Source organism: Crotalus tigris, unplaced genomic scaffold (genome assembly GCF_016545835.1).
Source record: "Crotalus tigris isolate CLP2741 ecotype Arizona unplaced genomic scaffold, ASM1654583v1 scf7180000023829.5930981, whole genome shotgun sequence".
Classification (NCBI taxonomy): Eukaryota; Metazoa; Chordata; class Lepidosauria; order Squamata; family Viperidae; genus Crotalus; species Crotalus tigris.
In genome coordinates, this window is record NW_024100213.1 from 3,956,189 (window position 1) to 3,962,097 (window position 5,909).

Genomic DNA, 5,909 nt, shown 5'->3' on the forward strand with positions numbered 1-5,909 from the left:
TTGGTGGATTTAACATATAGTTTGAGTACAAAAGCAGGATTTTGCAATCTAGCTTTGTGTAGCAGATCATTTTTGACAAAATGGGGCAAAAGTTTACTAGTTGGAGAACTTTAAACTCAACAATGGCCAAAAGGTTTCCCCTCCACATGTTTTTGCTATATACTACCAACCTGACCTCAGTAAATATGATCAATGATCCAGGATGATGAAAGCTGTGGTCCAATAACATCTGAAGGAACTCAGATTCCCCCCAACAGTGCAACTGGGGTAGAAGATGATTGAGCAAATGACCTAAGTTGGGGAAAAAAAGAGAAAAAAAATAGGTATGAGTTGTGGCACAGAGGAGAAAAATGGAGAGAAGATAAAAACTGTCAAACCAAGAATCATAAAGATCTTTACTGCTAGTAAGGTAACACAATAAAATCTTGAGAGCTTTTACCCAAGGAGTTTTCCTCCCCAACTTATACTTAATGAAATGAAAATGGAGTTATTCTGAGTCTTTTTCTCATGTGCCCCTTCCCCGGGCCCAAACTCAAGAATGTCTTCTGTAATGGCTTTGTATCTCCTCTGTGTCCCCAAGTCTCTTGGTTTTATTCAGAATTATTTCTATCATTCAGAACTCATGGCGTGCTTTGTTTGCTGGCAGTTGTCCGTCCTGGGGTTTCATGCTTCTTTCTTTAACTCACTTGGATAAAGAAGAGAATAAGTGAAATTCCACAGGTAAAATTATCAAAGTGATGCAAATGGGAGATGTTCTTCCATTATTGGCTTCATGCCAAATATTTTCAGCTGAACTGACATAGTAATAAACAGAGTCCCCTCTTCAAAGAGTGGAGGTGTATGTGTGAAGGATTAGTAGAAGGGACACAATTTTCAGAGGCTGTTCTGTAATTTAACAAGATAAATCAGTTAAACATTTCTTTAAAAGCTATTTCTGTATAATAGCCAATTTTCTTTATTGCTTTCAAAGTGACTTTAAAAATCTTAGAGTTGTAAATAGAGGACTAATTATAAGGGCAAAGTTATAGCTACAGCTGAAACTTAGTTCTAGGGGAGTAAAGGGAAGGAGCTAAGTAGAGCACCATTGCTCTTTTTATTTTAATCAACAATTTAAGCTCAAAGGGAAATTAACAAGTTTGCTTGACAGGGTGGAGTGCATTAAATATTATCAGGATTAAAGCTCTCAGAGATATAGACTTGGCAGATTTTTATTAGGAAGGAAAGAATTGAATAGTTTTAAACTGGATGATCATGCACGTCATTTCAATAAAAAGAGCATTAGGAATAGAAACAAGCATAATTAAAAGCTAAATAATAGCGATATATTTGAACATAAATATTTTAGTGGTGGGGAGATTGCTAATGGGAAAATTATATGTTGTGTGTATGCATGTATATAACAAATTGAAACATGCAAAAGTGATTAAGGTATCCGAGAAAAGAGGAAAAAAAGTATATAGCAGTGATGGCAAACCTTTTAGAGACTGAGTGCCCAAAACCCACCCCCTGCCCCTGCTCTGCCTCCCGCCCTGCCTGCTCCACCCCTGCCTGCCCCTTGCCCCGCCCACCCTCCCACAGAGCCATGCACTGCCTCAATGGCCCACCGTAGCAGATCACCCAGGCAGCCCTGCAGCACCATGGCAGCCATGCCCTCTGCCCACACCCCGCAGCATCATCTGCACGCTATGGAGCATGAGGGCAGAGTCTTGTCCCTGTTGCCCGGCTATATCCTTGGCTGCGCTGCTCCATGCAGGATGTGCCTGGGGGGTGACTCTCCTCCAGGGGGGCTGCTGGAGAGGAGGGGGTTGTAGGGGGAGGCAGGGCTTGGACGATGGCACATGTGCCCACAGAGAGGGTATATAGAGTTCACAAGGTAGCAAGCCACAAGTGTCTTGAACCTTATGATGAAGGCAATGCAAGGAGGGATGATGTTTTTATGATATAATTGGGAAGCATGAAATGTTAGGTCTGTTGGAATTAAACCTTATACTGTAGACCCAATGGGACAGATCAATACTTATTCTGGAACTGAATAAGTTGTCTTAGGAACATCTGGATCTACTGTTACAGTTGCAGAGTTTAGATAGATAGAAATAAAGTTGATACTGGGATGAGTTCACTTAGAAAATGTGCATACCCCTCACCATTGCTGGACTTCCAAATTAATGTATGTATACTGAACAACAGGGAAAATGAGGTAATTGATACAGAACATTCCTGTTCCTGGCACGCTAAAAGTTATAGGATTAGCAGTGCATGTAACATAGATGTTTGTGTGTGGACAAGAATATCAACCTTGCTGTCAAGCAAAATCAAGCTTTTAACAGTGACTCCTGGGAGAGTTGCTCCAACAGATCCCACTAACAAAATCAGAGCTCTCTATTCAAAAGAGAGCAGTACTAGAACCCTCAAACTCTCAAGCAGTGATGGGATTCAAATATGTTCTCTGTGTAGATGCCAGAAGTCCATTCTGGGCCTGGGCAACAAAAAATTAGCTACCAGTTCTACCGAATTGCTGCAACTGGCTGAATCCCACCACTGCTCCCAAGCCTCTAGAAACAGGACACAAGACTGAGGAAGATATATACCACTAATAAGGTGAGAATAAATTTCTAATGCAATCTGCTATCTGACTTTGTATCAGGAGTTTATGTATAGATACCAAATTGCCAAATGAATTCCAACCACGAAGAGATGTGGGCACGTACATAGAAGACAAATGCCTACCGTTTTTCGAGCTTGCACATGCTGTACATGCCTGAGGCCTATGGAAGCCAGTCCAAAGTAGTTCCTGGAACAGTTTTTGAAGACTTAGTTAAAGACAGCCCAGATAAACTCTAATAACTATAAGATACATTTAAAGGCCTTTGGGACTGAATCTGCTTAGCACTTTGGACTTGGGCAAAATTGTTCTTTTTCTTTTACTTTTATGGGCTATAGAAGGATAACTGCAGCTCAGGAGTGGAATAAATGAGGACAGATGGCCTTAGGGTAAAAATGAATGCATTTTAAGTTAAATGCTGAAAAACATAAAGGTGTGCAGTCCAGCAGAGTAAAGGCTATAAAGTTGACATTTTGAGTGCTGCTTGCTAAAATAAAAACTGTGTTCACAACCTGGTAACTTTCCTTTCATTAGACGTATGACCCAAGTGGCAAACGTTTGAAAATAATCAAAAATATCTATACAGAATTATGAACATTTAAACCTTAAACTGGTACTTTTTGTGACTCCAATCATTCTGCTAATAGAAAGCTTGTTTTAAAATATTTAAATATCCTGAAATGTTTCTATCTGCTATGTTTCTTTAAGGCTTTTAGCCTTATTGTCACTCACAATCTAATGTTTCCAAGTGCTAAGAGATATTAAGAAATTCAGAGTTTAAATGGATTTCATCTTCTTTGGAAGGAGCTCACTAAAGAATTACTTGGTAAATTTGGAATTTACAAATGTACTGGCTGAGCTGAGGAGAGGCTCTCCAAACAGCTATGCTTAGTTTCCTTACTTATCCTTTCTCATAGTATCTCCAATGTACTGATTTTAATCTTAGAATGGCAGTTTATTTTCCATTATACATAAAATATTGGGTGACATCTTTTCAAGAGAATAGAGGGGCTCTTGTGGCTACTGGAATCAGAAGTGTTATGAGCTTCTTAGCACAATATTATACTGAACAGATTACACCTTGTAAAAGATGAATCCAGACTGGCTGGGAGTTTTCTTGCCAACCTTCTCTTAGAAGAAAGAATCAGTAAATTGAAGGAGATCCTGAGAGATTATTCAGCTGAACTCTAGTCCTATCTCAATATATTTTGGTAAATCTGTTGCTGCCATGATATATTCACTTGTTTCTCAGGGCTGCCATTTCATTCTGGTTGACTAGATTTACTACATGAAGAATTGTAAAGCCCTAATATTTTCTACATTCTATATTTAAAGGTTTTGTGTGGTATTTTAAGGTTGTGTCCAAAGGCTCAGTATATTTTAGTTTGGTCATTTTTAATTTATGATTAGGTTTTAGAATTGCAAGATGCAGTTTACTGTTGAATTTATTTCTTTATTAATTATAGCATTACAAGAAAATTATTTTATTTATTCATTCAATTTCTATAGCCACCCAACAACCACCATAGTCATAATTGGTCCTGTCCTGGTCTACGGTAACCACAGACACACAGATAAATCTTATATCTTTATTAAAATGATTTTGAAGAAGAATTCAAATGGCATAAATATTTGAACAAAATATCACTGTCCCTTAGGCTCAAAATACCCAGCACACACAAAAAACTTGGAATACTGCATCCAGTTTTGGTCACCACGATGTAAAAAAGATGTTGAGACTCTAGAAAGAGTACAGAGAAGAGCAACAAAGATGATTAGGGGACTGGAGGCTAAAACATATAAGGAACGGTTGCGAGAATTGGGTATGTCTAGTTTAACGAAGAGAAGGACAAGGGGGGACATGATAGCAGTATTCCAATATCTCAGGGGCTGCCATAAAGAAGAGGGAATTAAGCTATTTTCCAAAGCACCTGAAGGCAGGACAAGAAGCAACGGGTGGAAACTCATCAAGGAGAGAAGCAACCTAGAACTAAGGAGAAACTTCCTGACAGTGAGAACAATTAATCAGTGGAACAGCTTGCCTCCAGAAGCAGTAAATGCTCCAACACTGGAAGTTTTTAAGAAGAGACTGGACAGCCATTTGTCCGAAATGGTTTAGGGTTTCCTGCCCGAGCAGGGGGTTGGACTAGATGACCTCCAAGGTCCCTTCCAACTTTACTACTATTACTATTACTAGAGGCAAGAGAGAGTTAAAATTGTAAACAAGGTACAAAAGTGTCAAACAAATGTGCTATGAAGATCCAGGATTACTATTCGAGAAGGCAGGCTAAGGTGTTAGGGAACACAGTGGGGAGGTAAACTGAGTTGTCGCCATTGGATGTATGAAGTGCACAGCTCCCTTTATATAGGGGCAGCACGGCCCTGATTTGTTCTTTTGGAGGAGAGGGTTTTTTTCTGGCCAATAAGCTTGTTGAGTGTTTTTTTTCTCTTCTCTTCTCTCCTCAATGCAGTCCTAAGCATTGGAGGGAGGGTGTTAGCTTTATCTGAGTCAATTAGCATAGGATGCAACTGCTCATTTTTTATTTTTATTTTTAAAAACTATTTTTTTATGAGGAGGAGGGAAACAGTTTATAGCATGTCCACTATTTATACACATACTATATGTCTTTATATCTGAATTTATAAAAAAACAGATAGGGCAGGAAATTATGCAAGTGCCATGGGGAGCAGACCTGGGGCAAACAAAAAAGGTGGTTTTATATAATAAATAAATAAATAGGAACATATTAATTTCTGCTATGACACTCTTGTGGAAAGCAGCTGTCTGTTGAATATGCAGACACATGTCTTTGCTGTATCTGATGTCCACCAGATACTTTGAACTTTTACTTTAATCTTGTCATATAGATAGGGAATTTCTTGTAGTTCACTAAACTTGGATGTGGAGTGGAGCATTTCCCCTGGTCTTTGTTCTGGATACCTCTATTATAATCTTTTATATCTCTGGCTGGTTGGATTAGCATTAACACAATTCCTTCAGGAGATTTCATCTGTCAAGCCAACTTTGGCAATGCCTTGAGAATCTAAACCAGTATTTCTCAGCAATGTCAAGATGTACAGAACCTAAGTGAGGAATTCTGGGAGTTGAAGTCCATAGATGTTAAAGTTGCCAAGGCTGAGAAATAGTAGTCTAAACTATCTCAGCATACAGTAGCCTTGCTCCTGACTTCTTATTAACAACAACAACAACAACGATAATAATAATAATAATAATAATAATAATAATAATAATAATAATAATAATAATAATAAAGTTGGAAGGGACCTTGGAGGTCATCGAGTCCAA